The sequence below is a fragment of the Typopeltis vanoorti genome, chromosome 3 (genome assembly GCF_054136105.1).
Source record: "Typopeltis vanoorti isolate ZY-2024b chromosome 3, IOZ_Tvanoo_1.0, whole genome shotgun sequence".
In the NCBI taxonomy this organism is placed as follows: Eukaryota; Metazoa; Arthropoda; class Arachnida; order Uropygi; family Thelyphonidae; genus Typopeltis; species Typopeltis vanoorti.
The window spans coordinates 108190968-108203279 of NC_143551.1; the positions used below are offsets into that span (position 1 = coordinate 108190968).

At 35.9% G+C, this 12312-nt stretch overlaps 1 protein-coding gene across 2 annotated transcripts in view; it reads right to left on the reverse strand.

Moving 5' to 3' along the window:
- Nucleotides 1–12312, reverse strand: part of Hcf (Host cell factor) — a 502792-nt gene that overhangs the window by 471021 nt on the left and 19459 nt on the right. The window lies entirely within an intron of this gene.

Consider the following 12312-nt stretch of genomic DNA (forward strand, 5'->3'; position numbering starts at 1 on the left):
TGTAGATTTTAGAAAAGTTGGTAAGAATTCACATAAAGAAATGGGTTGACAGACAAGCTGTACTCTGCAAAACACACCTTGGTTTTACTAAATGGAGATCATGTTTTAACAATTGGCTCATATTTTATCATAATATTATAGCTGAGATGGATAAATGTAACAAACACACACTGATACCTTTAGACTTTGCTAAGGCACCTGATAGGATGCCACATGAAAAGCTATTGAATAAACTGGAGAATACGAGTTTGTAATATAAACTGTTCATCTGGATAAGTGAATAATCGACAGAAGTATCAAAAAGTGGAATATGGCGAGTGTGAATCTGTCAGATTTAAGGCAACCAGTGGTGTACTCGACAGGTCAGTCCTTGGACCACTGTTGTTCAATCTATACATTAATGACATAAGGTAGGATCTGACAGGAGATGTTCAATTGTTTGCTGATGATGCAAAGATAGTCAAGGCAATCAGGGATGCCGCTGATATCCAATGCTTACAGAATGATTTGAACAGGCTAAACATGGGCGATGATAATGGCTATCAGTTCAATGTTAGTAAATATAAAGTTATGCACTTTGGTGTGATGAGATTTCCAATGCCATATATATTGAGCTACAAGAAACTGATGAGGCTAGGGATCTTGGCATTATAGTGGATAGGAATATGAAGTTCAAAGGTCACATAGAAAAAAGTGCAAATATAACTCAATAGGATAAATGCATTGTTGAAACCCTTAACATGTAAGGATAAGGAAGTCATTTTGCATCTTTACAAGGCCTTGATAAGAATGCACCTGGACAAATGTGCATAGATTTGGTTTCCCGAGTTCCAAGGAAATAAAGAAGCTAATGGTGCAAAGAAGAGTCACAAAGATTATATCGGGATCAGAATGTAAATTATGAAGATAGAGTATTTGGAATACAGACTCTGGTATAGGAGAGACTAGGATGATATGATACAGGTCTATAAACTTCTGAATGAGTGTTATAGGATATAGGCTGATGAAATTCTGTGTTATATGAAAGGTGGGGGATAGAACACAGGGATATCCATAGAAGTTAAGTTTGTTTGTTCACAGTTAAGAAAAGGAGGTAAGAGAGATATTTTTCTTTTACAGAGAAGCGAATGAGTGAGTAGATTAGTTTGCCATACAAAGTGGTGAGTGAATCTAGTGGAAATGAGTTTAAGGGAAGTTATGACAGCTAGTTTGGGTGAGGTATAACCTTCCACAGTGAGTCCTTAGATAATAATTATATAAAAAACCCTCGAACTCCTTTTATTCCCTTATAGGGAGAGGACTATCTAACTTTTGGAGACTGAGTGGACAGTTCAATCTCTGCCAGAAGCCAATCAGAAATAGCTGATACAAGACTATCATTCATTTTTTTAAGCAACATCCAGTGAAAAGATGGCAAACAACTGATGCCATTTCAGTGGTGTACTCCACAGATCAGTCCTTGGACCACTGACCACTTGGATCAGTCCTAACCAAAGCATAATATGTTATTATCTGAAAAAGTGGGAATTCTATGGGCACTTTTCTTGAGTTTGTGGGATGAAAAACCTTGTCTACCAGTCCAGAGATAGACTAACTCAGGAACTGTCAAAGAAGGGCTTAGAAAAATTTTGTTCCTCTAGTATCTGACTGGAATTGAACTTAGTTATTTCTTCAGGCAGCCTAGTGCTATGGATACAAATCCCATTTCCAATGAGCCACAGGCCCTAATAATTATATTTTAAGTAAAAATAACTTTAGTGTAGAACTTTAGTTTTATTTCAATGAATTCTCCATCTAGTGAACACCAAAAAAGATTTATCCCATCTGCCCATAATAACAAAGGCTTTGTGCACACAGAATTCTACAAACTCCAAGATGAGAAAGTGTTGGATATTGATCTTTTGAAGGATACAGGAAGGAATTCACTGGATTTACATTCAACTGGATGTAAAGAAACTTGAAAGCCAATTTAGCAAAGAATTCTCACAATTCTTTCTAATTTTGTGTAGTTGTTTACATATGAGATGGAAATGCTAGAAACTTCTTCTAGAGGAAAATTTGGATAAAGGTCATACTTATTATTTTGATTATTTTGGTGTTGTATCTATTATGATGAATCTAACGCTGATAAAAGAGACGGCTCTTAATTTAAAATAAAACCAGTACAGCACAGTTTATGTGATTTATCAATCATATAAACTAACCAAAGTTCTGATAACACCATATTTCTAACAAGAATAATGATATATGATGCAGTATTGTCATATTTTCCAGTATGATTTGTTTTTCAGTGTACAGAGAATTGTAGATTGTTATTAGATGAGATAATCCAAATTAATAAATGTCTAAAACAGAGAAAAATTCCAAAATAGAACAATTCACTTCTAATATTAATTTTTAAAAAGGGCAATAAGGAAGAAATTAAAAACTACAGACCTGTATAAGCCTACTCCCCACCATATATAAAGTCTTCACAAAAATTATAAATAACAGAAAATCTAAACTAGAGGGAATGCAATCCTGTGAACAAGCTGAATTTAGAAAGAATTACAATACTTTGGACCATATTCACACATTAAGACAGCTCATTGAAAAACCAATTGAATACAATAAACCCTTATGTCTAGCCTATATAGACTATGAAAAAGCATTTGATTCAGTTAAAACATCTGCAACACAAAAAGCACTTGAAACCCAGGGAACTGAGAAACCATATATTGAAACACTACAACATATTTACAATAATGAAACTTCTGTAATTAAATTATATAAAAACAGTGAAAAGTTCCCAACACAAAAAGGGATCCAGCAAGGCAACGCCATATCTCCCAAATTATTTACAGTTGCACTACAGGAAGTCTTTAGAAGCCTTGATTGGGAAACAAAAGTAATAAACATAAATGGAGAAATGCTGCATCATCTGAAATTTGCAGATGATATTGTCTTAATAGCAGATAATCTTGAAGATCTGGAAGAAAGGCTAAATCAGCTAAATAAAGCCTCCAGAGTAATTGGATTAAAAATAAATAGAGAAAAAACAAAAATAATGATGAATAAATACATAAACCATAAAACTGTCAAAGTTGAAAATCATGAAATAGAAAAAGTTACTTCATATGTATATTTGGGCCAATTGTTATCCTTTGAGGATTGCCAAAGAAAAGAGATTGAACGAAGAATTCACCTTGGATGGATGGCTTATGGGAAAATGAGAGACATATTCAGAAGTGACATCCCATGAGTCTAAAATGGGAAAGCTTTCGACCAGTGCATACTTCCTATCCTAACATATGGAGGAGAAACATGGACTTTCACAGAAGCCCTAAACAAAAAGCTGAGAACAAAACAACATCACATGGAGAGAAGTATGCTAAAATTAACATTAAGAGATAGGAAGACAAATACCTGGATAAGATCTCAAACAGGTGTCATGGATATTGTAAAATACATTAAACAGGCTAAGTAGAGATGGGCTGGCCATACTGCCAGATGCAGTGATGGGAGATGGACTAGAAAAACAACAGAGTGGAGACTAATGGATGGAGTAAGACAAAGAGGAAGACCAAGGAGAAAGTGGAAGGATGAACTGGAACAAATTGCTGGAGTGAGATAGATGGGAGAGGCAGAAAACTGAGTGGTCTGGAAAATCATGGGGGGGGGGGACCTTTGTCCAGCAGTGGACAGAACCAAAAGGTTGAAGAAGAAGAAAAAGAAGATTAGATGAGAATATCCAGAAATGGGAGGTAACTGTTTTCTTCTACTTCGAGGGTAAATTTGCTAGAGTTGTGGAAATAAGCAACCCCATATTCGACAAGAAAAATCAAATCATTTTACAATATCAAGAGGAAAATCATTATGTAATAATTTTATTGTATCAGTAAGAGGGATATTTATGGAATGAAACTACATCAAAAACTAATTAAAAAATCTGTTATCTGCAAAGATATTTTTGAAATTTTATTCTTGAAATACTCTAAATTTTTATTGATGTAAGATGAATTTCCAATAAATGAGGAAAGAAGCTCAGAAAGATGCTTTGAGTTTATAAGTGAACACTTATGCATATTAAAATCACTTAACACTTTCTTTATGAATCTTAGGAAGACCATAAAGTCAGGGAGCTCTAGCATGATCAACTCATAACTATTTGTTAGTGTCTTCATTCAAAAACTGAACTTTATCCAGAAGATTATTAAGTTTGTTGATCAGCAATTGAGTCATATTTCTGGAGATACAGCTATATGTGGAATGATCCTGAATCAGAAATTTAAGTTTACTAAAATATTTATTTTTACTACAAACCACAACCATATGTCCTTGGTCAGGTTTTGTTATAGCTATATTCTCATTGCACTGAATATCCAGTGCAATAAGAATATCTATAACAAGCATACATTATTGCACTATGCACTTCAGCAATGAGAGAGCTAAAATTTCATTTTTAGATAGATTGCTACAAGGAGGTACACACTGTACATCCTTGGAGTAGGATAAATTTAAACAGGATAAATGATGCTTGAAAATGAATTTCACTAGTATTAGAATAAGGGATGTTATGAAAGCCTTTATCAGTACAAACAAAGTCCATGAATAGAATGGCTTTCAGAGATACAGCATAATCTATTTTGACAATACAAAGTTTTCACCGCTAGCTAAAGGATGCCATGAAATATTAATAGCTGTTCTATCAGTTTCAAAGTGAGGCCTAAGGAGATGATTTTTCTTGTTTAACAGTGATTGAAATTCTTGAATATGATGTTTTGATATGAATATGAATTTTTGAATAAAAACCCTTTCTCCTATGTCTAAAGAAATTCTGTAGGCAGTATCATATTCTTCAATTAAAACATTAGATAATTCTACAGCAATAGAAGTAATATGACAATTAACATTTTTTTTTTCACTTCATAGATCTGATTAATTAACAGAGAACAATGTTCTCTGTTAATGGCAGTAGATTCTGTGTGCTTGTGATGAATGAGAAATTTGTTTCATTTTTACAGCAAAGATGGAATTATATAGCATACCTGGATGTTTTAAAAAGTTTATACCAATTCTCTGCCTAAAAGAGATGTTTTTCTATAAATATAATCGCCGTGAAGGATATGAATAAAATGAAAAATAGAGATGTAAGCAGACATCATAATGATATAAAATTCTGCATAAAATCTGTTATTTGTCATAATAGACAAATACTTTACTTATAAAAGTATTATTATTCTGTAGATTTTGTATCATTACGTCATTGCTTATCTATCTATTTTTCATTCTGTCTCAATGCTAACAATATCAAGTTCCTTCATAATATAATCATTTGTAATACGATTCTGATATGATGCAATCAGTTCACAACTAGTTTTTCTCAGAACTCTCATATATGTGATCTCCAGTCTTTAATCAAATGCTTTATTCCTAACCCAGTTCTCAGATTCATACATTAAAATTGGTTTGAACACCATCTTGTATACAGCTAGTTTAGTGTTTTGATTACGTTCTCTTTTATTCCATGTAAATTTATTCATTTGACTTCCTACCATACCAGCTTTGCTAATTCTATCGTCCATTTTCATATTTAATTTGCCATCTCCACTAAAATTTGTACTTAAACAGCTGAAATGTTTTACTTATTCTATTAGTTCTCCATTCAGGATTCTGTTGATCTTTTCCATATTCTGCCTATTTTCATAGTCTTTTTATTGCAATTGTCATAACTAACTTATTACAGCAGTTATTCAATTTAGTCAGGGAATCCTACAGACTTGTACTGGATTTATTTAACATTATAACATCATCTGCATAAAGTAAAGAGCAGAATTTAATATCTTGAATTCTGGTATCAGACTTATTGCTTTCATAATGTGATCCACATAGATGATGAATAATAATGGAGATAATGTGCACCCCTGTCTAGCACCTGACTTAACATTAAGCCATCTAGCTGTACTTCCATTTTAATAACTGACTTACAGATCAAATACAGATTGTGTACTGCTCAATGTCCCATCCACATCGTATAATGTGGCATTTTGAATAGCTCTGCTCTTGAATTTGTCATATGTCTTTCCCAAATCTACACAACTTAGATACAGATCTTTGTAATGTTCCCATGATTTTTTTTCAACTATTGTCTTAAAGTGAAAATCTGATCCTGACAATCTCTACTTGGCATGAATCCATCTTGTTCTTCTCCAAGATTCCCTTCACAATTTTTCTTAGCCTTTACTCAAGTATGCTTGCATAAATCTTACCAGGAACACCGAGTACAGAAATACCTCAGTAATTCAGCTTTATTTCCCTTTTTATTGATGTGCATTCATCAGAACTGAAATACCATGCCAGAGATTGCAAAACCTAGAATCCTGACACTTTGATCTGCTTTGGGTTCAAAATTTCCCTACCAGATCAAGCTGCCCTTATTCATATGCTTTCTCTTTCTCTCTCTCTCTATTGCTCGCCAAACTCTGTTAACCACTCTGACCTCTTCAACTATCTCTCTCTCTCTCTCTCTCTCTATTGCTCTGCAAACTCTGTTAACCACTCTGACCCCTTCAACTATCTCTCTCTCTCTATTGCTCTGCAAACTCTGTTAAACACTCTGACCCCTTCAACTCTCTCTCTCTCTCTAAAGCCAGACTTTCCACAGTCAAAATACCCCAATAATGAAATCATCATTCTTGAGGACTTTGACGTCCACAACTCATATTGGCTTCCCTTCTCCAGTTTCACTGACCAAACAGTCAGGGATGCTGAGGTGTTTGCCATTAGCAATGACCTATCACAGATCATTACTCTCCATACCAGAATAAGTGACACCCCCCCCCTCCAATTTGTCAACACACGTGTCCTCTTCCTAACAAGCTACCTTTCCAAGTATACTGTGGAAGTCAGTTCTCCTCTTGGTAACTCAGTTCACAATCTCACGTCTCTTTTGCCACAGAATAACCATCAACCACCAGTTCTTAGTTTCGTGTCCTTTGAGGGTCAAATGGAGTGATCTCTGTGACCTCTATTAATCCCCATAGTCTAATTACTACTTCAGTTCTTCTGATCCAAACACCTGCTCAGACCGAATAACAGAAATCATCCTCACAAATGAGGGTTTCATCCCTTATTCCACTCCAAATTCTCAGCCACTGTCCAAGCCTTAATTCTCAAAAGTGTGCCAATTCAGTGAAAGAAAAACCTCTGCATACCATGAATGGCTAAAGACCAAAACTCCAGCTGCTCACCTTGCCTATACTGCAGCTCACAACAGCTATAAAAGAATCAACACCAAATCCAAATTAGACTTTGAAAGGGCCAAATGCTGCAAACTCGCCTCTTGCCCAAATGGCAGCCACTCCCTCTGGTCCCTTGTCAAGGCCATTGGTAACAACTTTTGCCCATCCAGGTTTCCACCACTCTCATATCTGGATGGTACTGATGACACATCACTTAGAGATGAGGCCGACTTACTGCATCACTCTTCTCTTTCAATTCCTGCATTAATGACATGGGCAAAGTTACCTCCACTCCAAGAATGGCTCTCCCTATGTGATCTATCATCTTCCACCAGAAAGAAATCCAAAGAATCCTTAATAACCTGAATACAAACAAGCATCTGGTCCTGACAGTACCCCACCTACTGTGTTAAAAAAAAAAAGTGCTATCCTGCATTGCCTTTTCAATCTACTGTATTCAACTGGAATCTACGATACAACATGGAAACAGGCCCATATCCAGCCCATCCCAAAGAAAGGTGATAAAAGTCAACCAACGAACAACTGCTCTCATTTTTGTTTTTCTCTCTCTCTAAAATTATGGAGAAGGTCATCAACAATCAACTTTTAACCACCTGGAGACCTACCAATTAATTAGTGTGGATTCTGCCACTAGCGATCTACAGCTGATCTTGCTTTCACCATCCCTCTGGACCAAAGCCAAGGAAAAATTTGAAGAAACTCACTATGTGTCATGGATGTCTTCCCCAATGCAGGAGTACCTCAGAGTTCTGTTCTTTCACCAACTTTCTTCCTCTTGTATATAAATGACCTGCTCTCAAACCTACCCATAGCTTTCCTGATGACAGTACACTCCATTCCTCCTTTCCATTTGACAAATGTTGTAGTACTCAAGTATTAAAATCCTCAAGATCCACCATGACCACTGGCCTGAACTCTGATCTCCTAGCTATATCACAATAGAGTAACAGCAGCAACCTTGTAGACTTCAATGCCAACAAAACTCAGTCCTGTCTGATCTCACAAGAAAGAGCTCACAACCCTCCCCTTTATCTTCAATAATTCTGAGATATCTAAACACAATCCAAATGTTCCATTTTGGACTAACCTACACTTCAGGTCTTTTCTGGCACAAACACATTTCAATTATAGCTTCTGCAGCTGCTAAAATAGTAGTACTTTTTCATATGAGACACTACTTCACACCTGCTAATTCTATACAAATCCAAAATCTGCCCAACTATGGAATATTGCTCTTATATTTGAAGTGGTGCATACCAAAACCCTCTTAAGATTCAGCATTCTATCCAGAAGAGGACAATCCGACTAATTGATGATCCCTCTTTTTCTCACATATCCACTTCAATCACTCTATCACAGACATTCAGTTTCTACCTTTGTGCCTCTTCTACAGATACTTTCATGGACAGTGCTCTGCTAAATTGGCCACTATTATTCCTCCACTTTCCCCCAAAATCATTAGAACAAGAGCCACTGTTAACCAACACCCTTTTACAGTTCATCTTGAAACTCACCAAACCAACTTCACAGCCTCCTCTTTCATTCCATCTACTTCTGTTCTTTGGAACAATCTCCCTCATTCTGCCTTCCCCAAAGACCACAACCTTCAGCTGTTCAAACAAAATGTGAAAATATTCCTCCTTTCTTCTTTTCCTCTTGCCCACACATGGCACTAATGTGTTATAGGTCTTGTGTGGATCAGATATTTAAACAAAAAAAAAAAAGGGGGGGGGGAGGAAAGGGGAATGCTGTTCCAAAAGCTGAGAAGTAAACAGAATTTAGAGTAGGATGAGAAGTCGATTTAGTATGTCTGGAGCTGAACTCAATATAAACAGATGTGTAGCAACTGCACAATTATTTACAGGTTTAGGAAGCTGAAAGTACTTGTAAGAGAGGTATAATAAAATATCTGTAAGAAAGTGGCTGAAATGAGTCTGTGAGAGAAGGTCACTAATTAACCAGATAGTGTTAATAGCAAACAAATTTTGATGTTTTTCGTGCACTATCCAATTAAGTGAGAACAACATGCTAGGATAGGATGGATTTAGGATTCAAACACAGAAGTTGTGCTGGTAAGAACTAATGTATTGAGCAGAAAATGACACCTAGTTTTTCGAAGGTAGAAGAGACTATGGATATAATGTACTTATGCTAGGATAAAATATATCTAATCTCATGGAAAACTCTCATTATTATCAACAGTGTTGTGGGAGGGGGGGGGAGCATGGTTTATCTTGTATGAATTAAGACAGGACTGTGTTTTGGTGACACAGTCCCATCTTAATTCATACAAGTTAACAATGTTGTTCTCACCCCACTGAAATAAGGCAAGGAAATCGGTGCTTAAGCCAGTGATTATGAAAGATCTCATACGAGAACTCCAAGATTTGTCAAATGAAAAAGAGAAATGGAGAGTACTATCATCAACAAATAAGATTTTAAGTCAGTGACAGAAGGTCATTTATGAATGTCAGACCTAGGTCATATGCAAGTCATGCATGTCTGGTTGGCCAAATGAATAGCTTCGCAGCTCTCCAATAAACAAGGTTTGGACTTGAATGTTGGCGAATGTCTTTAGGCAGTAAGTAAATTTCATTACTTGGGATTCACAGAAAATAAATCATATCATGTTTTACTGTTATACTGTAAAACTCGATGTGGCTTAAAAATACCAAAGCGCTTTACATTGATTTTTACAGAGGTCAAGTCTCATGAGAAATGTTACAAAAATAACCTTGTTTGTCTCTATGTATTGTATGCTAAATATATAATGTAAATAACCCTATGGGGATTGATTGTATTTACCGTTTTAACTAAAGTTTCTAGAATGTCAAAACCAAAGGCAATGCTTTCCCATCGGAACTTTGTATAATAACTATGTGTAAGAGCACAAGAAAGTTGTTTACAATTAAGTGTGTGCGAAAGTTGTTTGTAAGCTCTGTGCATGAACACCTTCAAAGCTAGTATCAAAGAGGTCCGCTGCCCGACAAGACAAAGAAAAAAAGAGCGGGCCAGCCTTAACAAAAGGATCAAGGAGAACTGACGATTTCTTCGGGGTTTTCACCCCTTGGTGCAAGGTCCCGAGAAGGCGAAAATAAAAGCGGACTGAGCAGAACATCGTGGGGCAGTTTTCAGCAGAGAACCAGAGGCAGTGAGAGGAGGCGAGGTCTAGTTGCTAACAGAAGGAGAGGCAAGGTCCAGCTGCTGACAGAGAGGTGGCGAGATCCAGCTGCCGAGAGAGCAGAGGCGAGGTCCAGTTACCGAAGAGAGCCACAGGTAGTCGGCGGAGAACCAGAAGCATACTGACCCAGAGAAACAGACTTAATGGTGAACCCATGCCAGAGGAAAAAATTGGGAAGTCAACCGAAGCCAAAAGCCACAGAACGATCTTCAAGCCTGTATGCTGAAACTTCTTGCCTGAGCTTTTGAGTACCGGGAAGATTTCAGTCCAAGACCGCTAATACTCCGACAAAAAGCCGCCTGAAGGCCTGAGATGAAAGAAAAATTACAGTGACTTTGATGCAGGACCTTTGGAAGGTGTCATGACAAAGAGCCTCCATAAGTGTGTTCCAACCTTAAATGTACATTCTTTTTGTGATCTAGGAGATATGTCATAGATGAACTGATAAGAAATAGTAATAAGAAATATCTATAAGAGAGTCCTCTGATTTGTTGTTAACTGGAATATAAATTGCAAGAGATAACTTGCCATTGCCATAACAAGCTAATCTCGAGGCCTCTGAGTTGCTGACTGGAATATAAATTGTAAGATAACTTGCCATAGCTAGTTAATCTCTTTATGAGTAAATTAGTCTCGGCAATTTATTTGTTTTTAGCAGAAGTAACAGAGTAATTATATTGTATAGTCATTTAATATTGAAAATGGAAAGTTTGTTTCTTTATACCAAAAGGATATGTAGAGAGAAAAGAGTAACCTCCCTATCGCTTATTTAATGTACTTTATTTTAAATGTAAATAAATGTGTTTTAATTATATGTCAATTAATTATATGCCACCTGATTGTTTATTTTACAATGCACTGATCCTAAAAAAATTATCGGACTTGTGAGCAGGAAACCAAGTGAGATAGCCGAAGTGTATAGTTAAGTGCAAATAGACCACTTGTGTAAAGTTTTACTGAAGGAATTTGTGTTAGAGAAAGAGAGAGAGAGAGAAATCAACTGCCGTATTACTGAGTTTTATGCCAATTAAAAGATATTAGTGGCGCACTCTCAATAAAAATAAATTTTCCAGTATCCATAGGCATAAGACAGGTATTGCGAAAGGTAGACAAACATAGTACACAATAGTTTAAGCAAGAAAGGTCACGAGAGAGAAAGTGCGCACTGCTAATTAGAATAACAGTATTTCAAAGGCACAGTGACCAAGCAGGCTTCATAAATAGCAAGAAATAATAGCATCACAGTTTAAATTTCTTCATCATCATCAAAATTCCTGCAATTGCAACATTCTGTTCTAAACCTACTCTGTTTAAAGTTCATGTAAGCTATCAATACACTGAAAATAGCCTTGATACTAACTGAAAATCTGTCAAAAAAAAAAAGACATCAATGGCATGCATTAAATATTTTCCTTAAACTTTATCTCTTCATCTTACATATATTATAATAAACTGACATTACTATTTTAAGTGATTCTGTAGAAAACTTCATCCCCAACTTTTGAAATGATGGGTTATATCATCAATGCATCTTTCTGTGCTGCTTTTCTATCTATAAATTCATAAAAGTGTAACCTCTAATATGGTTTTTAGGAGAAGCAAATCTATGAGTGAAGAACATTATTGATTCCTATTTCTAGAATAAACTAGATTCTTTGGTATACAAGTTAAGTTTCTGGACAAAGATGCACAAATCTAATAGTGAGGCATTCAAAAATGTCATCTAATAGAGCAAACCATATGGAATTCCTCGGGGGAAGATCAAGAATTCCAGTACTGTACTACCTTCTGATGTTTTTATAAATTCAAATAATTTAACAATGTTTGGGGGGAGAAATCTTTCCTCGGGTAATTCTAAGGCATCAGTAACAAAATTAATTAGAATATCTA